This window comes from Mauremys mutica, chromosome 2 (assembly GCF_020497125.1).
Source record: "Mauremys mutica isolate MM-2020 ecotype Southern chromosome 2, ASM2049712v1, whole genome shotgun sequence".
Classification (NCBI taxonomy): Eukaryota; Metazoa; Chordata; order Testudines; family Geoemydidae; genus Mauremys; species Mauremys mutica.
Window position 1 is genome coordinate 121044094 of NC_059073.1, and position 24403 is coordinate 121068496.

The 24403-nt window shown below is 45.3% G+C and overlaps 1 protein-coding gene across 3 annotated transcripts in view; it reads left to right on the forward strand.

Annotated features, from left to right (window-relative positions):
• The window catches only part of ECI2 (enoyl-CoA delta isomerase 2), a 66138-nt gene that overhangs the window by 3913 nt on the left and 37822 nt on the right, over nt 1–24403 (forward strand). The gene's annotated exons all lie outside the window — the stretch shown is intronic.

The window sequence follows — 24403 nt, forward strand, 5'->3', positions numbered from 1 at the left end:
AATCACCCCTGCCTGCTCTTCTCCTATTTACCCTTCTCATGGAAATACATACAATCCCACAATAACACATACAATTAATTTTTAATTTTCATCTATTAAAAATGCAAAGATATTAAGCTCAATTGAATAAGGTTTAACTCTATTAAGTAAGGCTTGTCCAGGATATTAGTCTGTCACAACCTCCTCCTATCCACATGTCCTTTGGTCTCCTCTGCTCTGTCCTTATCACTAATAACCCCAGTTGATACGGGCTAGAAAGTTTGTCCCACCTAGCTACAGTTCTTATGACAGACCAATCTTCCATCCCTATTGTGAAGGGACCAGTAAAGAAGAGTGTTGCAGATTGGAGTCTTGCAGGTTGTTCTTCTTAGGAGGAGAAATTTATGATGAAGTTATCAGTCTTGTTTATTTACAAGGAATATACAAAATCCTGTTTTCCCTGAACACAAGAGGATCCAAAAACAGGTGATAAAGGCTTGAAGCTGTAAGCAAAGAAACTCTTAGCCACCACCACACCATGCTTGTCCAGGCTGTGACAATCTCTGCCGGTTCCCTTGCTCTCGCTCCCTCACGCACATGCTTCCTCCACCCCCAATACTTAAGGAGCACTCTGCTTGCATAGTTCAAATTCCTGAATGGCCTCAGGTGTGCCTTTGTTTTGGGTGGTGACATGTGCCTGTCCTTTGAATTGGAGACCACAATTATTTCATAAAGGAGTTGAACTGTTTCTAATGGAAAGCGGCAGTTACACCCACCAGCTGCAAAATGGTTTTGTTTAACCCACCCTCTAATAGTACAGTCATTGAAGATACTAAGGGCTCAGTCTTGCTTCCACTGAAGTCAGCAGGGGCATTGTGATGAAATATGTATTTGATAGATGTTAATTGGAGTTTCGGGGCACTGTAAGATTTAGGTCTATTAATTTCCTTGCTCTTAAGTGCTTGGGTTTTGTAAGTGATGAGATAGGTATCATACACTTATCACTTAGTAACATTTACTAGTATTTGAAATAAAGTCTTTGTATCTGATATTCCCCAGTTTTTATATTTTTAATTTCTTGTACAGACAAAAAATGACAATTTTAAATAAATGGGTTGGGACTGGTCACTAGATTAGTAAATTGAGTGTATGATGCAGGTCAAGCCAATGATGCCTCATTCAATTTACAGCTTACTAGCTGCATAGTTCCCTACGCAGCTGAAGTTAGTTACGTATGCATATACAGAGCCACCTACTTTGATGCTGCATGTTCATTAAAAACTATTTAATTATAAAGACCCGGGTGCTTGGCTTCACAATTAATGCATAACAAACTAGGCCACAGTGCACCCCAGCCAACTCCATAAGGCCAGATTTTCAAACTTGAGAATCTAAATTTTACTAGGGATAATGCTCACAAAATTCAGGTTTAGTCAGTGGGAGCTGCAGGTACTCAGCATTTTAGGAAACATCAGTCTACTTTTATTTAAATGCCTAAATGTGGATATTGGAGCCTAACCTCTTAGGGCTTGGCTACACTTGAAAGTTGCAGCGCTGGGAGTTACAGCGCTGGTCATGCAGCTGTTCAGGAACAGCGCTGGTGTGTGGCCACACTCACAGCTACCAGCGCTGGTATGTGGCCACATTTGCAGCGCTGTTGGGAGTGCTGCATTATGGGCAGCTATCCCAGCATTCAAGTGGCAACAACGTGCTTTTCAAAAGAGGGGGGTTGAGGGTGGTGTACTGTGACAGGGAGCGGGGAAGATAGAGAGAGTGGATTTTTGGAGCCAACACTGTGTGTTAGCTTCCTGGATTGAAAAATCACAAAATGTTTGCGAACCCTTAGTCTTAATTGCAAACAGCCTGCATCCAACGCTGTTTCTCTGTCTAGCAAACATTCACTCCCTGCCTCTCATTTGATCGTTCACAGCCAGGTACAGATAGCTCCTCTTTGCTGTGATCAGTGTTTGTTTTTTTAGATAAGCAGTTCAACGGAGCTCCGATCAAAACAAAACAAAGAGAGGCTGCATAACAAAACAAAGAGAGTAATTTAGTTAAAAGCATTCTGGGATATCTCCTTATTCCCTGGAGGCCAATAAAAGCGCTGGTGTGTGTCCACACTTGATGAGCAGCGCTGGATCACCAGCGCTGCAATCGCTACACCCCAACCTGACCAGGTGTACAGCCAGCGCTGCAGCCAGGGAGTTGCAGCGCTGGATGTGCCTTGCAGGTGTGGACGGTTACTAATTGCAGCGCTGGAAAGCCTCTACCAGCGCTGCAACTTGCAAGTGTAGCCAAGCCCCTAGATACCAGGTTAAAACGTTGGTCTTAACATTTTGACTTAGTTATCTCACCTGACAACTGTAGCTATTGATAAAGTTGTAGTTACCTAGTGTAGTCCTTTTTTTGTTTAGAAGTCTCAAATCATTTTAAGGGGGTGAGTAAGCATTATAATCCCCATTTTTACAGTTGCCCAAAGTACAGAGATTTAAACTAGTGTGTGTGAATGGCACTAGTTAAGCCTCCATTTGAGCTCTGAGTTCAGGTGTCATATTTTGCAACAATTATAGTGTCTACTATTACTGCCTATACCTCAGTCAGAAGGAAGTCTGAGTCAGGGGTCTGTCTGTCTGTTTGGAACCACAATATCACATCTTTCCATTAAGATAAAAAAAATCTCATTTTTATGGGTCTCAAGAACTTGTGCCTCTTTTTTTCCCCCATCCCCACCCTAACGAAAAACAAGGTCTGACATAAACCCAACATATCAGGTCATATACACCCACATCTAATGAGCACAAGTGTTGAAGAAAACTTGTTCATTAACGTGTTCTTTATTGACCGAATAGCTGAGGGAAGAAAACCTAAAAATTCAATAAGGTAGATCAGAATATATGTCCTAGAAACAAAGGGTGAAGTGCACCCCATAGCCCACTCAACTAGGACAGTTTCAAACTAATGAGCACAAAGTTATGCTTCTGCATTTTCTGCACAAAGACTCTACCGTGTTGAACCCACACAGTGATTCTGAAGATGCAGCCTTTAGTAAGAAGATCTTTATAGTATTTCAATAGGCTTATTCCTCTTAACTGTCTGGTTTTGTATATATATTATTTCTCTTTTTGGGATCTTGCTGTTATAGGCTACTGTAGAACTGACACACACATTAGTCGGAGTCGGAGAAAAGAGACAGTTAATGGTTACCTGTTTTGATCTCTTCTATTTTTTTTTTCTGTGCATGTTTGACAATTCATTTAATCATAGCTAAGGGTATGCATATGGGGGATTGCCTTCATCCTTAAAGGTGTCTATATGCTCTAATGCTCTGTCAAATGGTAAAAAAAAATTCCAGTTCTGGCCATTTATAGCATTGATACTCAGACTGAGGCTTGGTAGCCACTATTGGCTCTTTAATGTGTCTCATGCAGCTCTTTGCAGCACATGATATTAAAATACTGTGTGACTTAATTATTAACCAATCTAAGTTGTTAACCAATCAGAATGCTTTTAATATGTTATTAACCAATTGGAGAATACTTGGTCAGTCATTTTGCTGTGAGAATATATAAATAAATTTTAAAAAGTAAATGAAACAATGAATTCATACTATTGTGGCTCTTTTGGGTAATGTTGATTGCTAATTTGGCTCTTGAATCACTGAGGTCTGAGAATCACTGATTTATAGATGAAACTTTTACATAACCGTTTCTATTTAACATCAGTGTATAGTGGTTATAATTTTGGGAGTGCTCCACTTTGGCAGCTTCTCAGAAGTGGTGAAGATTAGCTGATGATCATATGTTCTTTAGCATAATCTATTATAGTCAACATAAGGGAGAAAAAAAGATTAACAGGTTGTGAGCAAGTATCATTTTCAACCTGCTGTATAACCCACACAAGAAAACAACAAGATAACATTTCTTATCTCCAAGCTTGGCTGCACCTAAAATCCCTCTCTGAAAACTGCTATCCCTGAAATCCACCTGCACCTCGTTTATATTCAGATGGAGTAACAAGTCCTCTTTCTCAAGGCTTGTCTACACTTACATTACTGCAGCAGTCTACACCTGTGCAGCTGTAATGAGTAGTGAAGAGGCCACCTGTGCTGACAGGAGAGCTTCTCCCATGGGTAGGCACTCCACCTTCCCAAGAGGCAGCAGCTGTGTTGAAGGGAGAAGCCCTCTGGTTGACATAGCTCTGTCTACACTGGGAGTTTGATTGGCATAACTGCATTGCCCAGGAGTGTGGATTTTCACATCCTTGAGCAGCAAAGTCATACCAACATAAGTTTCTAATGTAAACCAGGGCTCAGTGTGTCAGCAGAAACCACTTACTGGTAATCTTTTCCAACAAGATGTGTGCTAACTGTTTGACAGGTATTAACAGCCTGTTATATGGCTAAGCTAGATTACTCTTAGCATAACAAACAGGGAGGAATGCAAATTGTTCTTCTTGGGAAGAACAAACTGTATTTAGTCTCTCCTTTTCACAATGGTTGTCCTAGAGTTTCTCTTTAAGTCCTCTAGTGAAGCAAGACACTCTCATTCTGTGTGTTTCCATACATTCAAAACATTGTCTGAAAGCCCAGATCAGATAGATTCCCCTCCAGATTTCAAGGTGGTTCTAAGGATTAGAGTTGGGAAAAATCTTTCCCATTGTAGTGCCTATTTTTCTTTGCTCCATAGTTTTGTTTTGTTATATGGTATGTTTTTGTATCAGTTTGCCTAAGTCAGTAACTTGTGTTTTTGTTGTTTTTTAAATAGAGCAAAAGGCATATCAAAATACCAAAATTAAGTGCCACTGTATGTCCCCAAACAAACAAACAGGGCAGATTTGATCCAAAGTTTAATTGTGTCACTACATGACTCTAAATGTAAAAACAGCTACATAGCCACTTATCCCATTCCAAGGATGGAGCACAAACTCTGAGTCATCTTAAAATTGTAATGAAATACGTAAGCAGAATTACACAGCACATCTCTATATATGACGTGTTTTCATAAAGTAGGGATGGTCATTAGATGAGTAAAGCATTTATCTTTCTCTGTCCTTCCAAAAAGCTCTCCTTGTCTAATGTGTTTAACTTGTGCGGAGCCATAAATGCACAGGGTACTGACAGTTGGAGAGCTGTTTTGGCAATTTCATTTTTTTTGAAGAAGGAGCAGGAGTGGGGATGGGGGAAAATTGCTGTGACTTCAGTCAAAGTCCGTGGGACTACTTGCATGTGTGAAGTTAAGCATATACATAAGTGTTTGCAGTATTGGGGTTCAAATGTGTAGCCATGACTCCTTATCTAATATTATGTTTCAGTTGCTTATTTTAAGATGTAAGATCCTCTGGGGAAGAACCTTGAGGAACCATGGGTATAATCTGGTTCTCTATAAATAGTTGTTTAAATGTCCTTGTATATTTCATATGTTGGGAGATACCCGAAGAAGTGGGTATTCACCCACGAAAGCTCATGCTGCAAAACGTCTGTTAGTCTATAAGGTGCCACAGGATTCTTTGCTGCTTCTACAGAACCAGACTAACACGGCTACCCCTCTGATACTTGAGATAATCCAGGCTCTCAAAATACCAATTTCTGAGCATTTGAGAATTTGAGCATCTGAGAATTTGAATTGTATGTTCATCAATAACAAAACAGTCCCATATGGTACAGTCAAATATAATTTTAATGAGGATTTGGTGTTGAGAATATGTACCAGGCAGAGAGAAAGCAGAAGAGATTGTGTAGGCCAGATTGTTCTTGGATTTTTATTTTACAAACTTTCAAACTCTATTCTTAGTTGAAGAACATGATTTTAATTACTCTAAACCAGTGCTTCTCAAAGTCAGGCCGCTGCTTGTTCAAGAAAAGCCCCTGGCGGTCCGGACCGGTTTGTTTACCTGCCTCTTCCGCAGGTTCGGCGGATCGCGGCTCCCACTGGCTGCAGTTCACTGCTCCAGGCCAATAAGGGCTGCGGGAAGGGCAGCCAGCACATCCCTTGGCCCGCACCAATTCCCGCAGCCCACATTGGCCTGGGACGGCAAACCGCAGCCAGTGGGAGCCCGCGATTGGCCAAACCTGCGGACGCGGCAGGTAAACAGACCGGCCCGGACTGCCAGGGGCTTTCCCTCAACAAACAGCAGACTGGCTCTGAGGAAGCACTTCTCTAAACTATATTATGAACGTTGATAGGACCAATTATTTGATCAGCTGGCATGGGATGTGGGAGATTGTGGATTATTTAAGAAGTTGTTGCTCTAAATATGCAACCATAATAAGGGTTTGTATAATACACTGGAGTTGGACCGTGTAATTTCCAGCTCAAGCAGACATGCCCGTACTTGCTTTGATTGAACTAGTACACTAAAAAAAGAGGTGTAGCCACATCAGTGTGATGAGCAGGATGACCTGGCTTCCCCAAGTATGATCCTATCCAGGACCCTAGGTAGATATGCAGGTGGCTAGCGTCTCCTGCTGCTTGTGCTGCTGTGGCTACACTTCTGTTTTTTACATGAGGTAGCTGAATCAGAGCAAGTGGGGTATGTCTACATGAGCTGGAAATTACACCTCCAGTGTCAACATACCCGTAGTGGGAATGCAGGATGTAGATGAGAAGGGTGGAATCGGGCTCAAAGTGCTGTACTAATAGTCTGTATCCTTTATTCTGAGAATCTATCTTAAAAACATACTTTCAAAACAAGTTTTAGAAATATCTGTTTCACTTTCTTCCGAGTGGTGAATGGTCTGTAAGCTGCTATTTTTGGATACTTCCAAGTAAGAGGCCCAGACTGATGTAGTTTAGAATTTGAGAGTCAAACAGTCATGCTATCTGTTAGCCCATGCAATCTCTCTGACCATTGTGAGGTTGCTCATCTGTAACAAAGGACACAAGTTGATCGAAGGAATGCAGCTGTCATTTGCATTATTAGCAAATGAGCTGGGGGAGACTGAGTTTAATTGTTTCTGGTGTTTTAGCTTTTTTTAAATTAATTCAATTAATTTGATTAAAAAAAACCTGACGTCAGTTTTGTTTTCTTATTAGTTTCTTTTTCTTTTCCCCTGACTGCTATTCATTCTTCTCCTCCATTTTCTTTTTGGCTGGATTGTTTTCCTTAGTTACAAGGAATAGTATGAAGTAAGTATATTTATCTCACATACCAATATTTTGTGCCCAAGTATTATATTAGGATGTGAATTGCAGGAGGTTTTCAGTCTCTTCTGAATATTCACTTTGCCTCCTCTGTGTGTTGCTGTCTCTCTGCTTTTGTATGTATGTGCGCATTTATCTTGAATTTAAAAAAAACAAAACCCATTTGATCATGCATTCACTGGGGTTTTGCATTTTGCAAGTCATTCTGTGCATTAGATTGCAGCTCCCTATGTAATAGTTATTTTCAGAAATGCAGGGTGGTGATGGTGGATAGACACAGTGGAGGACAGAAGAGTCTATAACCATGGATAGGACGCACTTCCTCACAGAATCTGGAATTGAACTCAGGAGTCCTCAGCTACATTTCTCTGCTGTCAGCAAATAGCTGTGAATCCCAATAGCAAATTAAGCATCTCCCCCTCTTTCCCAGTGATTAGTATTCAGAAGATAATGATCTCCTATTGCTGCCATTTACTCTGTTAGTACAAATGGTAGAGGATTGTGTGCTGTGGATCTAAAGGTCCAAATGGACCTGCTTATGACCAGATTTGAGGGTAAATATGGCTACATGTGATAGAATTCCTGTTTGTTTTTTTTAAATCTTTGTGTGTGTGTTGTTGTTTTTTTAATTAGGAAAGTACATATGAAAAAGTAAGGTTGCAAAGAGAAGCATTCAGAAGTTAGGAAATGCCAAAATTAAGGGTGCCTGTCCATCTTTAATTTTACCCTCTTGGGTATATTCATTATGATATAGTCTTTACTTATCACATACTATTTTTTCCAGAGGACACCTGTCTCATTTGTACATAAAATGGATGGTGCTCAGGAAGTGAATCAGAGTTGTGTACTGAAGTAAACTTTTGTCTGTAGGACCCCTGCCTCATTTGTTGCAGAAGATGGAAGAGGCAGGGGTCCTACAGAGACAGAGGATTGCTGGAAGAATAAAAATAGTCTTATGGAAAATGCAGCTGAGTACCACCCAGGAGAACTAAATTGTATCCCTGCTTCTGCCACAAAGTGCTAGGCAAGTCAGTTAACCACATCTCAGTTTTCACAGTTGGCCTGTGTGTGTTCCTCATTTTCTGGGTTCCTGCTGGGAGACACGAGACCAGATTTGCACATGAGCTGAGCACTTAGAACTTCAACTGAAGTTGATTAGAGCTACGCTTTGAACATGTATAGCGCTGTAATAATGCTAAAACTCTGAAAAGTCAGTCCTTGGATGTCTCAAGTTGGGTACCAAAATTTAGTGGATACTTTTGACCTTAATTTTGCATCGGTTCCACAGCTGTAAAATGGGGATAATAACACCACTTAGGGTACGTCTACACTACGGGACTATTCCGAATTTGCATAAACCGGTTTTGTAAAACAGATTTTATAAAATCGAGTGCGCGCGGCCACACTAAACACATTAAATCGGTGGTGTGCGTCCATGGTCCGAGGCTAGCGTCGATTTCTGGAGCGTTGCACTGTGGGTAGCTATCCCGTAGCTATCCCATAGTTCCCGCAGCCTCCCCCGCCCCTTGGCATTTCCGGGTTGAGATCCCAGTGCCTGATGGGGCAAAAATCATTGTCGCGTGTGGTTCTGGGTACAGCCTCACCCCTCCCTCCCTGAGCAGCAGACAACCGTTTCGCGCCTTTTTTTGCTTGGTGAACTGTGCAGACGCCATAGCACAGCAAGCATGGACCCTGCTCAGCTCCATACCGCAATCGTGAATGTTTTAAACACCTCGCGCACTCTCGTGCAGTCTATGGTGAACCAGGACCTTCAATCCGAGGCGAGGAGGAGGCGGATACGGCAGCGTGGCGATGACAGTGATGAGGACGTAGACACAGAATTCTCTCAAACCGCGGGCCCCTGCGCTTTGGAGATCCTGATGGTAATGGGGCAGATTCTATCCATTGAACGCCGATTTTGGGCCCGGGAAACAAGCACTGACTGGTGGGACCGCATTGTGTTGCAGGTGTGGGACGATTCCCAGTGGCTGCGAAACTTTCGCATGCGTAAGGGCACTTTCATGGAACTTTGTGACTTGCTTGCCCCTGCCCTGAAACGCCATAATACCAAGATGAGAGCAGCCCTCACAGTAGAGAAGCGAGTGGCGATAGCCCTGTGGAAGCTTGCAATGCCAGACAGCTACCGGTCAGTCGGGAATCAATTTGGAGTTGGAAAATCTACTGTGGGGGCTGCTGTGATGCACGTAGCCAAAGCAATCACTAAGCTGCTGCTACGAAAGGTTGTGACTCTGGGAAACGTGCAGGCCATAGTGGATGGCTTTGCTGCAATGGGATTCCCTAACTGTGGTGGGGCGATAGATGGAACCCATATCCCTGTCTTGGCACCGCAGCGCCAGGGCACCCAGTACGTAAACCGGAAGGGGTACTTTTCAATGGTGCTGCAAGCACTGGTAGATCACAAGGGACGTTTCACAAACATCCACGTGGGATGGCCAGGGAGGGTTCATGACGCTCGCGTCTTCAGAAGCACTACTCTGTTTAAACGGCTGCAGCAAGGGAATTACTTCCCAGACCAGAAAATAACAGTTGGGGATGTTGAAATGCCTGTCGTTATCCTGGGGGACCCAGCCTACCCCTTGATGCCATGGCTCATGAAGCCATACACAGGCAGCCTGGACAGTGGTCAGGATCTGTTCAATTACAGACTGAGCAAGTGCAGAATGGTGGTGGAATGTGCATTTGGCCGTTTAAAGGCGCGCTGGTGGACATTACTGACTCGCTCAGACCTCAGCCAAACTAATGTCCCCTATGTTATTACTGCTTGCTGTATTCTCCACAATCTCTGTGAGAGTAAGGGGGAGACCTTTATGGCGGGGTGGGAGGCTGAGGCAAATCACCTGGCCGCTGATTACGCGCAGCCAGACACCAGGGAGATTAGAAGAGCACACCAGGAAGCGGTGCGCATCAGAGAAGCTTTGAAAACGAGCTTCATCAATGGCCAGGGTACAGTGTGACTCTGTGTTTGTTGATGAACACCCAACCCCCTTGATTGACTCAGTCCCTGTAAGCAACTCCCCCACCCCCTTCGAGTACAGCTTACTTATGCAAATAAAGTCACTCTCATTTAAAAAGCATGAATTCTTTATTGATTCATTATAAAAAGAGATAGAGAAGTAAGGGTGTGGTTTGGGAGGAGGATAGGAGGGATGGAGAAGGCCATTAAAAAAAATTCACAGTAACGACAGCCTTCTGGTTGGGCTGTCCACGGGGGTGGAGTGGGCAGGTGCACGGAGCCTCCCCCCACGCGTTCTTACACGTCTGGGTGAGGAGGATGTGGAACATGGTGAGGGATGAGGGTGGTTATACAGGGGCTGCAGCGGCACTCTGTGATCCTGCTGCCGTTCCTGAAGCTCCACAAGACGCCGGAGCATGTCAGTTTGATCACGCAGCAGCCCCAGAGTTGCATCCCGCCACCGCTGATCTTCCTGCCGCCACCGCTGATTTTCCTGCCGGTCTTCCTGCCGCCACCTCTCATCTCGGTTGTCCCTCCTGTCCTCACGTTCATCCCTCCTGTCCTCACGTTCACTGGCCTCTTTCCTGTAATTTGAAACCACGTCCTTCCACTCATTCAGATGAGCTCTTTCATTGCGTGTAACTTCCATAATATCCGAGAACATCTCATCTCGCGTCTTCTTTTTCCTCCGCCTTATCTGTGCTAGCCTTTGGGATGGAGGAGGGATGGTTGAAAAATTTGCAGCTGCATGAGGGAGATAAATATTTAGAAAGATACATTTTACAGAACAATGGTTATACTCTTTCACAGTGAAAAGCAGTATTCACCTAGCACATGTGATTTCCCTACAAGGTCGCATTTTTCATCTTAATAGTGAGTGCCTGCAGCTCTGGAGTTACAGATCTCTCAGACACAGGTCCAGGCATCAGAATTCAGCTTGCATGCGGCCATGGTAAGCCACTGTCTTTCGGCTTCTGCAGTGATTTACCCCTCCCCCCAACGCATGGCTAATACCACGCTAGCTCCCTGCTAATCAACACCCTTCCCACCCCCCACCCCCTGCGTGTCTGGTACCTTGGGGAAGATCGCCGGTGACCAAACACAGAAAAGATCATCAGCATTTCACTTCTCCCCTCCCCCCGCTTCGCTACGTGCAGGAAAGTTTTTTTTTTAAGCTGATGCATTCCACGAACCCAGTAGAAAAATGGCCACCCCCCTTACTTAAATTCCTGATTTTTAAACAGGTTATCCTGAATGATATCACTTTGCTGAGGATAACAGAACAAGATAAAGAACGGATGCTTCTTGAATGCCAGCAGTCACCGGGACCATACGCTGCTATGCTTTGCCACGCAATGATACCTGATTACTTGCTACATGCATGGCGTGGTAAAGTGTCCTACCACGGTGGGCGGAACAAGGCTGCCTTGCCCAGAAACCTTCTGCAAAGGCTTCTGGAGTACCTACAGGAGCGCTTCATCGAGATGTCCCTGGAGGATTTCCTCTCAATCCCCGGACATGTTAACAAACTTTTCTAAGTAACTATACTGTCTGCGAATGCATCCCAAGTCCTCAGGGCAAATCAATCATTAAAAAAGGCTTGGTTAAAAAAACAATGTTTGCTATTTGCAAAGGTACACTCACCAGAGCTCCCTTCCATGGCGTCATTGTCTGGGATAGTGGCTTGTGAGGGCTGGGAGGACGGTAATTCCGCTTGTGAGGGCTGGGAGGACGGTAATTCCGTCAGGGTGGTAAAAAGCTCCTGGCTGCTGGGGCTCACGGAGTGCTGTGTGCTCTCTGCTAGGTCTTCCTCCTCTTCTTCATCTTCATCTTCCCCGTCTGCATAATCCTCAGCCATGGAAGAGATTACAACCCCCACCTCAGAATCCATGATCAGGGGTGGGGTACTTGTGGCGCAGCCCCCTAAAATTGCATGCAGCTCAGCATAGAAGCGGCATGTTTTTCGACCTGCCCCGGACCTTCCGTTTGCTTCTTTGGTTTTCTGGTAGCCTTGTCTGAGCTCCTTAACTTTCACTCTGCACTGCACTGAGTCCCGGCTGTGGCCTTTATCCGTCATAGCCTTAGAAATTCTTTCAAATACTTTTTCATTTCGTCTTTTGGAACGCAGTTCTGTTAGCACTGAATCCTCTCCCCAGATAGCGATCAGATCCAGTACCTCCCGTGCAGTCCATGCTGGGGCTCTTTTACGATTCTCAGGAGACTGCATTGTTAACTGTGCTGATGAGCTGTGCGTGGTCACCTGTGCTGATGAGATGAGATCTCCACGCTGGGGAAGCAGGAAATGAATTTCAAAAGTTCGCGGGGCTTTTCCTGTCTACCTGGCCAGTGCATCCGAGTTCAGAATGCTGTCCAGAGCGGTCACTGGTGCACTGTGGGATAGCTCCCGGAGGCCAATGCCGTCGATCAGCGTCCACACTAACCCTAATCCGATATTTTAATACCGATACTAGCGTTACTCCTCTCGTTAGGGAGGAGTACAGAAACCGGTTTAAAGAGCCATTAAAATCGATATATGGTGCCTCCTAGTGTGGACGGTTGTGGTGGTAAATCGGTTTTGCGCTCCTAAAACCGGTTTAAACGCCTAGTGTAGACCAGGCTTTAATCTCACAAAAGATAAGAAGTGTTGTGAAGATAAATGCATTAATGTTTGTGAAGTACTCATACTATGAGAATATCAGAGAAACACTCGTGCAAATTAATAATTTTGTATTCAATGCAGAATTTGGATGGTGTCCATTAAATAAAGCCTGGAGCCACACATTCAGTGTTGAGGATAAAAAGAAATATCAAATAGCTATCCATTCTTGGAATAAGGTGGGGAGTGTCATGGGGCACATCACTCACCACTGGACTGGCGCCTCCTCTTGGTCGCTCTGGGGATTAGCTTGAGGCCAGTGCCCCCTGTCTGTGGCTTGCGCACTGTCACTGCATCTGTCTGTAGCCCCTCTCACAGCCTCAGGAGCCACAGCACCCTCTTTGTGACACAGCTGTAGGGCTGAGTCATCATCTGTGTGCCCCCCACTTCCAGGGGTTAGTGTCTCAGTCCAATAATCATGCCACTTCCTCAGTGGCGAATGGGGGGGGAAGAGGGGCCCTGGCCCACCCACTACTCTGGGTCACAGCCCAGGGACCTTGTGGATAGCAGCCTCCTGCTGTGATCCCCATGGCCCCTGCACCTTCTTCGCCCTTGCCTCAGGGCACTCAGCTGCTCAATCCCTGCAGTCTACCAGGAACTCTCTCTTGCTCCCCCACTCCTTTCTTTTAGCCTGCTAGGGACACAATCCTCATTGCCTAGGCTCCCAGCAGCAACTGATCCTGTTCTCCCCTGTGGCTCCTCTTATATGGGCCTGCTGGGCCTGGATTGGCTGTTCCTCACAGCTTCTCTACTGTTGGCTGATTCCTGTGCAGCCTCCCTAGGTGTCTGTTCACCCCTTACATGCTGGTGTGGGATGGATGCCCCATCACAGGAGGGCTGGGGAAACAATAGTATGTGAACATATGTAATTTAAGACTGTGTCATAATACGCACAAGGGGGCCGAAAAGGTTGCATGTTTGCTCTTTGATTAATGGCAGCTGAACAGGGTGAGGACTTTGACTGTAGACTTTGTTTGCAGGAAAGCAGCATATGGTGGGAGATCTAGCCTTTTGGAGCTTCCAGAAGCAGCAACTTGATTTAGTAAACTTATCTTTCCAGAAAGCATGTCTTACTGTTGAAGATGTAACATTAGTCCATACTTGGGTCTGGATGCCTTACTACATTGCTAAGGAGCTACAGAGCGTCTCATTTGTAAGTCACCAGTTAGAGCTAGGCTAGGCTAGATTCAGTAGGGATTAAACATTGTTTCCATCTAATGGCTATTTGGAATCTATTTGAGAAATTTGGCGGGTCTCAGTTCTCGCTCCCACATCACAAACTCACTACCTTGCTTTGCGCTAATTAGAATACTCAGCAGAAAAGCTGAGCCATGGAAACTGAACTATCTCTGCCAATCTTAGGGCTTGTCTACACCACGCAGCTTTTAGCAACAAGGCTGTATCGACACAGCCATGTTGATAAAAGTCAGCATGTGTAAACGCTCTTTGTTGGCACTTTTGCCAACAAAATACTTCCAGCTCCACGAGCAGCGTTAGCTTTGTCTGCAGGAGAATGCTCCTACCGACAACGCCGTGTTCACACTGCCACTTGTGTCGGCAGAACTTTTGTCTTTCATGGGTACTTAAAGCCCCTCCGCGAAAGACAAAAGTTTTGTTGACAACTTCACAGTGTAGACATACCCTTAGTAGACCTTCTTACTCCCACTACCCCCTCACACGTACTCCACCCATAAGAAGTGACTCTTCTGGTGTGTATGTGAAAAGCTTACTCTAATGCTGTCTTGTAAATAATAAACAGAGGACTCCATTCACCAAGGCAGTCAAGCCACTGCTTTTCACAAACATTACATCCACATGATTTTTCTTATGCTGAAGTTTATAGTTATGTACAAATTAGATGCAAATATATAAATTGGCTCATTGAATAAGTTGCATAAAGTGTTACATGGAACTATACAACTTGGCACCTATGAATCTTCATTTTAGGAGGGGATGAATGACGAAGAAAGAACAGCGTGATTTAAAGAGGCATGGTTGAATTTGCTGTGTTACCATTTTGTTTTTATTAAAACTGGTAAGCAGCAAACTTCAGTATAAAATTTGATGAATAAATGTGGAGCTAGAAGATGTCATTTTTAGTCACTTCTTCCTGTAATAGCAGCACTTAGAACAATTTTCTAATTTAAATGGGAGTCTCTTAAATGGGAGTAAGCTTAAATATGCTCAATAAGGAAATTTATAAGCAGAGTAGTGAAACAGGTATTTTCAAGTACATTATACAATTCTCTAAATATTTGTTTTGATCATGATCAGGGAAATATGAAGTTTGATCAGTAGAACATGAAAGTTCAGCTACTAAAATGTGCACCTTAATCAGTAAAATGTACAAACTCAAGAGCCTGTAGTATATAGCTCAGTTAGGGAGGAGAGCATTTTGCCCTGTAAAGTATAGTCATTCATGTAGCTTGCCCATTAAATTGTAAGTTTTTCTTACCAAGCTGTGTGAAAAATTAACTGAAGTATGCAGATTGAACATCTTAAGATAAGGGGGGAAACTGAGAACATGCAGATTCTGTGATCAGCAGGACTTCTGCCTTCATTTAAAAACACAGCTCTCTAAGCAGGCTTCCTACAGGTAAACAATGTTGATTTAATGTAGCTGGTTAATAATAAAAAATAATCAAATCCAGGTCAGAAAACATGCCTTGATAGCCCACAGGTTTGCTTGTTACCATGTCTAGACAGGGGGGTGGGGAGAGAAGCAAAACATGTATTAGTTTTAAACAGTTTAAGATCCTAAATTGGAAACTAAACATAAATAGCATTAAAAATTACTATCCACTTTATTTTAGGTAGGACCATCTCAGGTTACATAATGTACAAAACACTTAGACAATTTATCTCCTCAAGGAGATATCAAAGGAACTGAAAGGGAAAAAAAGGCTTTCAAAGAGGATGGGGAGTATTGGAACATTGGGAACAGGAGGCTGTTCCAAACAGGGGGCAGCATGAAAGAAATTGCTGCTTCTTTCTTTTTCATTTATGCAGCTTTTCCTGGTGAGGGTTACAGTGGCAGCATGGAGAGTAGGAAGGACCAGACCTCCCTTTCCTCTGCAACAGGGTTCCAAGTCCTAGGGGGTTTCCCAGCATTCACAGGCCTGTTGGGAGATACAATCCCTCCAGCATGTCCTGGGTTGGCCTTGGGGCCTCCTCCCAATGGGATGTGACTGGTAAAGTTCCAAAGGTAGACTCCTAGGAGGCATCCTTATTAGGTGTCTGAACCACCTCAGCTGGCTCCGCTCTATCCGGAGGAGTAGCGGCTCCACTCCGAGGCGCTCCCGAATACCCGAGACCTTCATCCTGTCTTGGGGAATAAGCCCAGCCACCTTGCAGAGAAACCTCATTTCCACCGTTTGTACCCGCGAGCTCGTCATTTTGGTCATTACCCAAATTTCATGACCATAGGCGAGTATAGGGACATAGATCAACCTGTACACCTAGAGCTTCATATGAGAACTCGGCTCCTGCTTCACCACCATGGATTGGTATAGTGCCTGCATCACTGCCACACCAATTAGCCCATCGATCTCACACTCCTGCTTTCCATCACTCGTGAACAAGATGCCTAGATACTTGAACTCTTCCACTAAAGACAGCTGCTCCCCCCTCACCTGGAGAGAGCAGTCCACTTTCTTCCGGGAGAGGGCCATGACGTCTGATTTGGAGGTGCTGATTCTCATCCCAACTCTTCACACTTGGCAGCGAAATGTTTGCGTGCACATCGGAGATTACAGTCTGAAGAAGTAAGAAGGACATCATCATCTGCAAACAGCAGAGGCAGCCACCTTCGAGTCCCTGTACCAGATGCACTCCACAGCTCGGCTGTGTCTTGAGATCCTGTCCATGAAAATTACGTACGGAAGTGGGGACAAGATGCATCCTAGGTGAAGTCCAACACTCACCTTGAATGAACTCAGTGCCAAGAATACGAACAGGGGCAACTCTCACTCCGAGAATAGAGGAACCTGATAGCATTCAAAAGCGGCACTGGCACCTCATACTCCCTCAGCATTTCCCACAAGACATCTCAGGGAATGCAGTCATATGTCTTCTCCAGGCCTACAAAACAAAGGGAGACCGGATTAGCAAATTCCCACGACCTCTCGAGTATCTGCGAGTGAGCAAAGAGCTGGTCCATTGTTCCATGGCTGGGATGGAATCCACATTGTTCCTCCTGAATCCGGGTTCAATTAACGGGCGTAACCTCCTTTCCAGCACCCTGGCATAGGCTTTGCCGGGGAGGCTGAGGAATGTCATCCCCCAATAGTTGGAACACACCCTCTGGTCTCCTTTCTTAATGCTTGGGACCACCACCCCGGTTTGTCAGTCCAGAGGTACTGCACCTGCCTTCCACGCAAGATTGAAGAGGTGAGTAAACCACAACACTCCAATGTTGTCCAGTGATTTCAGCACTCTGGACGAATCTCGTCCACTACTGCTGACTTACCACTATGAAGGCACTTTACCACCATAGCAACCTCAACAACGATAATAGATCCAATCTCACTGGAGGTTTCCAGTGCTGCCTCCTGAAAGGAGGGTGTGTCTACTGGGTTAAGAAGTTCCTCACAGTGCTCCTTCCACCTCTCAACAATCTCCTCAATCTAGGTCAGTGTTTCATCACCCTTGCTGAGAACAGCCTGGGCAGTGTCCCGCCGACCCCTCCTAAGGTGATGAACAGTTTGCTAGAACACCTTTTGAGGCCATTCAATAGTCATTCTCCATGATCTTTCCAAACTCCTCCCAAGCCCAGGCTTTCGCTTCAATGCCCACCTCAGCCCCCTTAGCCAGCCGGTATCTCTGCTATATCAGAAGTCCAGTTTTTGAGCATTTCTCTGCAGGCCTCCTCCTTCACCTTGACAGCTCCCCTCACCACTGGTGTCCACCAGAGGATCCTAGGGTTAGAAAGAAATTGCCTTTAAAACAAAAAAAGATTTCAAACTTATGCCACCTCCTGCTACCTGAGTAAGTAGACAATTGGTGTCGAAAGTATCATATTCTTTCTCTCTGTCTTTTTTTCCTGCCCTCTTGCATGATTATACATATTAGGATACTGTTGTTCCAGATACTCAAGTTGTCTGTAGGCCACATTTTCACCACCATTTTAGTTAAATTTGTTGAAAGGAAGTCTAATGGAACAGAACTGGATGCACTGAGGTTTTGTTTTTGTTTTTTTAATGTATGTAAATTTACCCAGTGTAGACATATAAATGTAGGCCACATTTGCTTTCTCCTTATGTTATTTCTTGTCCTGCCCTTGCACTGCCTAAATAGAGTTGGTATATTTTATTCCTTCATAGAAGAAGAAAAGGGAGGGAGGGAAAGGGGAACCAACAACAACCCTAATATGCCATGAAAACCATTTTCATCAATGGTTCAGATTTCTAGCATAAACAGTATTTGAAGAGTATCAAATTCAAATACATACTCGCACAAACCTCTAGCTGGGTGTTGAGTTACAAGTAGATGACAGGACACTATTACCTGGCAACTTGTCAGAGTTGGCTCTTCCAAATCTTTTTGTGGCAACAACATTATATTATTCTACCAATTTTCATGTTTGTAATTTTTTTATGAAAATAATTTTTAAAGTATCTACATTCAGAAACTTTGCAACTTGCCTAAAGTGCATCTTATAAAAGAAATAACAAAATATCCTTTTCCTTTTAGTTTTAGTAATTAATATTCTCATTCTTTTCCAGTTCACTTTGAATTGTGTAAGAGAAGGCTTTTGTGGGGATACAAAGTGATGAAGGGAATAATTACAGTTTCCTTTGTAACAGCTGTGATTAAAGAATATTAACAAGTGCACATTATATCTGATAGTCCCATTTTGACTCTAATACTACACTATATCTCAATGTTTATTAACTATTCTTTGGATCTGAAAACTATCAAATGCAGCTGATCAATTCACCCTTAAAAATGGTGAAGCAGCACTTTGATCTGCCAAGAGACACATCATTATATTGTGTATTTTACATGCTAAGACAGTATAATAGTGTAAAATGTTAAGGGCCCATGGGTATAGGAGGCCTAAATTGCAATTAGAAGAAATATTAAACCTTAGGATCCCCCATAGTCTTTATCTGCTAACTCATACAAAAGCTACAATGTACCATGTCTTCTCTAGGATTTTACCACAAGAACATTAAAATTAGCTACTAAGCGTTAAGAACACATCTTTTTTTAAACATAGTGAAGATGAGGCCTTTGTCTTCAGTGATGCTAGTCACTGAAAAGTTTTGTCAATCACTTAGGCCTTGTCTACACTACAAGACTATTTCGAATCAACTTAGTTCGAATTTGTGGATTCGACCTTATGAAGTCGAATTTGTGTATCCATACTAAATACACTAATTCGAATTTCTGAGTCCACATTCACGGGGCCAGCGTCGACTTTGGAAGCGGTGCACTGTGGGAAGCTATCCCACAGTTCCCGCACTCCCCGCTGCCCATTGGAATGCTGGGTAGAGCCCCCAATGCCTGCTGGGGGAAAAAATGTGTCGAGGGTGGTTTTGGGTAACTGTCGTCATTGAACCGTCAATCACGCCCTCCCTCCCTCCCTCCCTGAAAGTGCCTGCGGGCAATCTGTTCGTGCACTTTTCTGGTCAGTGACAGCGTGGACACCACAGCACTGCAAGCATGGAGCCCGCTGCTATCCTCGCCGTTTTCTCCTCCTCGCACTTTATCGTCCACCTCTTCCACATTCAGCTGCTGAGAAATTGGGCTACTTTTCAATGGTTCTGCAAGCACTGGGGGACCATAGGGGACGTTTTACCAACATGAACGTCGGATGGCCGGGCAAGGTTCCTGATGCGTGTGTTCTCAGGAACTGTGGGCTGCTCAGACGCCTGCTGGAAGGTAGTTTCTTCCCGTACCACGAAATAACTGTTGTGGATGTGCATTTGCCTATAGTGATCCTCAGTGACCCAGCCTGCCCGCTAATGCACTTGCTCATGAAGCCCTATACAGGCGCCTGGGACAGCGACAAGGAACTCTTCAAATACCAGCGAGCAGCGTGACCTGTGACTGTTCAGTTTCTTTACAGAGAAGCTGAACCTGCCCCTGTTTCTTTACCCAGTTACTGTTGACTCTCCTCTTCAGTTCAATACCCCGTTCTCCCCGTTTCCCCCACTTCCAAGACACGTGTAAAAATAAAATACATGTCACACTGTTACTGAGGAGAGGTTTCTTTATTCATGACTTTTTGTTAAAGGGTTGAAACTGGAACGCAGACTGTAGTGGGTAGGGTGTGCGCTGATGTAAAGACTGCCTCTAAACTCAAGGAATGACAGGCTCCTGCTCCTACAGCGGTCCGCATTGCCGGACTGCTTGTTTCAACGGAGCCTGCCATCCCTCCTTTTTGGGATTCTGTGTGCGGGGGGCTATGTGGCCTTGTGGCAGAGGAGGACAGATACAGATTCCTCTGCTGCGTGACTCAGCGGTCCAGGACAAGGACCGCTGTATAAGATCTGTAACCGCCCTCCCCCGCTAAAAAGTCACATCCCCACCGCCCACACAGAATCTGGAAACCACCTCCCATACCGACCATGGTGCCTACTGACTGCACTGTGTGTGTGACCTGCTGCTGATCCGGCCCCCGTGTCTGTACCCTGGGAAAGGTGCCTGTCCTATGCAATTAGCAACGCACTTCCCCACGCACCCCATTCAAACACAGTCTTCAGTGAAAAAACATGACGGAAACAGTACTTAACAGCAAAGTATTTTTATTACTTAAGTACACAGTTATGGGATGGGACTGGGATTGGGACTTGTTTGAGTCCGGAAGGGAAGGACTTATGCAAACGTAGGGTATGAGAGCTTTTGGTTACTTGAGCACTCTGCTGGGGTGCAGTGACAGTATTCATGGCCCAGGGCGGGCATCCTCCTGGTTATTTAGGGTGAGGGGGGAATGTGACTTTGTGGCGGGGGAGGGCGGTTGCAGAGATACTGCCGGGGGCTCTGTCCTGCAGCGGTCCTGCAGAACATACACAAGTCGCCGGAGCGTGTCCGTTTGCTCCCTCACTAGTACAAGCATTGCTTGAGTCGCCTGCTTGTGTTCCTCACGCCACCTCTCCTCCCATTCGCTGTGTGAGCGCTGGTACAGAGAGACTTTCTCCCTCCACTGCCTCTGCTGGTCCGCCTCGGCTAGGTAGCAGCCCACACATTCATTGAAAATCGTGTCCCTTGTCTTTTTCTTTCGCCGCCTAATCTTCGCCAGCCTCTGCGAGGGGGATGCTGTGGAAGGTCTGGAGACAGTGGAAGCTGTGAGATGGGAAACAGTTAGTGAATTCCTTGCAAAGATACTTTTTTGCGAACAATTAACTGAGTCTAGGCTGTCTCTGTGAATTTTTTGTTGAGACCCCTGTGCCTGCTGTTGCACAAATCATTTGCGCGGTGGATTCTGGGTAAATGTCGCCAGTCATTCCTTCCTCCGGGAAAGCAACGGCAGACAATCATTTCGAGCACGTTTTCCATGAAATGCCCTGGCACACGCCATAGCGTGGCAACAATGGACCCTATTTTGCCTTTTGTGTATGTCACCGTATGTGTACTAGATGCCGCTGACAGAGGCGGACCAGCAGCGCTACACAGCAGCATGCTTTTGCTTTTGCATGACAGCAGCGATGGTTACCAGGCATACTGTACCGTCTACCATACCATGAACTGGTAAGAAGACGGTAATAAGATGGTCATGGTTACCTGTCCTTTTGCACTGCGCCATTTGGTGCTGTCATACGTGCCCGATCAGCCAGGGGCGCAAAAGCAAAATTTGGGAATGACTCCCCGAGTCAATCCCTCCTTTTTGGGTATCTAAAAATAGAATCAGTCCTGCCTAGAATATGGGCAACTGTACTAGAGAACCACTGTATCATAGAACCAGAGAGCACAGCTGCTCTCTGGCCAATCATGCATAAATTTTGAGCTGAATGCTATTCACAGGGTGTGCTCCTGAAACAACCCCAGCTGTTCATTCCGTTCTTCCCCCAGCCTTCCTGGGTTCCAATACCATTGTCCCCCCACTTGTGTGATGAAGTAATATAGAATGCATGAATAAGACACAGGTAGTCGTTTGTGAGAAATGAGTGGAAGGAAGCCTCCAGCTGCAATGATAGTCCAGAGATGACATTAAGGGGTGTGGAGGAGGGAGCTAATCATCCCTCTGCTAGTCCAGGGGCAATTGAATCTTTTCTTTACAATGAAGGGTGGGGGCTGATGGAGCTCAGCCCCCTGTTGCAATGATGAGGACGGTTACCAGCCATACTGTACCATCTACCATGAAAAATTAGGACCAGGCGACCTTGATCGACCTGTCCCAAGCAAGTTGGTATGGTTACCAGTCCTTTTGCACTGCCCCATGTGCCAATAGGCTGATGATGAGGACGGGTAGCAGTCCTATTGTACCATCAGCCACCCATGGCGGGGTGGGAGGAAGGATGTTGTTGAGTGCTGCAGCAGCGCGTCTATCTGCAGCATTCAGTACAGATACGGTGACATGTAAAAGAGTCAACAGAGGATTGTTTTCCCTTTAACTTCTGGGGGTCGGGGGGGGGTGCGTAAATTGCCGAGCTATGCCCCGACCCACCGCGGACACTGTGTTTGACCCTAGAAGCATTTGGAGATCAGCCAAGAATGCAAATGCTTTTCGGAGACAGCAGGAACTGTGGGATACCTTGCGTCCTCGTTCCCCCCTCCCTCCATGAGCGTCCATTTGATTCTTTGGCTTCCCGTTACGCTCGTCACGCAGCTGCGTGCTGAGTCTGTGCTATGCCGTCTGTCCGGAGATTTTTTAAAAATACTTTGGACCAGGCGTAACATTACAGTAATTCCCCTACTTAGATGCAGGAGTCTCCGAGCGAGATAACCGTGAGGACGGGCACTGAAGGAGATAGAGAGCGCATGCTGCGTGAAATCTAGCATGAACCACAGACCTATGCAGCCGTGCTCTGGGAGGCAGTGCTCCCTGAATACCGCATGAAAGCCTCGCGCGGAAAAGTGTGCTATCACGGAGCACCCAATAAGGCAGCTCTCCCCAGGAACCTCCTGCTGATGCTTATCGATTAACGGCAGGAGAGCTTCGTGGAGATCTCCCAGGAGGATTTCTGTTCTATCACCATATATAGAGAGACCTCCTTTTCACACACTTCAGATTCCTGTTATATTAAGAATAAAAGTTAACATGGTTAAAGCACTTACCGACTGCTCCTACCCCTGATTCAGGATCCGGGTTCATGGCTGGGGAGGGTTGGTAGGGGATCTCCGTGACGGTGATGAAGAGATCCTGGCTGTCGGGGAAACCAGCGTTGTAAGCGCTCTCGCCTGCCTCGTCCTCCACAAACCCTTCCTCATCTTCCCCGTCCGTGAACATCGTCGAGGAACTGTCCGTCGACACTGTCCCATCATCAGAGTCCATGGTCACTGGTGGGGCAGTGGTGGCAGGCTCCGTAGCATCCGTTGGCCGCTTTGATTTTTTGGTAGGCTTGTCTGGGGTCCTTGATTTTCACGCGGCGCTGCGTTGCATCCCGCCTGTATCCTCTGTCTGTCATGGCTTTGGAGACCTTCTCGTAGGTCTTCGCATTCCGTGTTTTGGAGCGCAGCTCCGAAAGCACAGACTCCTCGCCCCCCACACCGATCAGATCGAAGAGTTCCCGGTCAGTCTATGCCGGGTCCCTCTTTCTATTCAGAGATAACATGAACTCCTCTGCTGGAGAGCTCTGCATTGCTGCCGGTGCTGCTGAGCTCGCCCCGATGTCCAACCACAAAATGAGATTCTAACTGTCCAGAAAGGAAAAGGAATTCAAATTTTCCCGGGTCGTTTCCTGTGTGGCTGGTCAGAGCATCGAAGCTCGGACTGCTGTCCAGAGCGTCAACAGAGTGGTGCACTGTGGGATAGCTCCCGGAGCTACTAAGTTCGATTTCCATCCACACCTAGCCTAATTCGAACTAGCCATGTCGAATTTAGCGTTACTCCACCTGTCGGGGTGGAGTATCAAATTTGAACTAAAGAGCCCTCTAGTTCGAATTAAATGGCTTCCTGGTGTGGACGGTTGAGCGGTTAGTTCGAATTAACGCTGCTAAATTCGATTTAAAGTCCTAGTGTAGACCAGGCCTTAGCAATGGTTAAACGTTCCCTCCTTCCACGCATCACCATTGTGAGAAAGCTATACTGTACATTGGTTGGTGAAGTCTAAAGGAACAGGGTTTGTCAAGGGCTTAGTACCAGTCAATGTCTCTGCTCCAGCCATCTTCTAATTAAGGGCATGTAATTTCTTGAGTCTTTCATACTGACTGCATCCTAAAATGCTTTAGATAAACATAAAAGCAGAAAGAATTTTAAGAGGAAGAGAAGAGGTGATTTCATAAGAGGTGGGAGAGTTGGTGAGGCAGGTACAACAAGGCAGTTTCAGACAGCAGGAGCTGCAGTGCAGAAGGTTCTCACACGTTCTGTAGCCACTCTGCATTTTCTAGTACAAGACAAAAAAAGTCACAAGATGGCTATGAACCAACAAATCAGCTGGAGAATTGCTACTTTTTAACATAATGGCTCTCCTGCTGAAATCTTTTTAGTAGGATGTTTTGGCTGATTGCTATGTAACTTAAACTTGCATAGCTCTGTGATGGGGAGTGCAA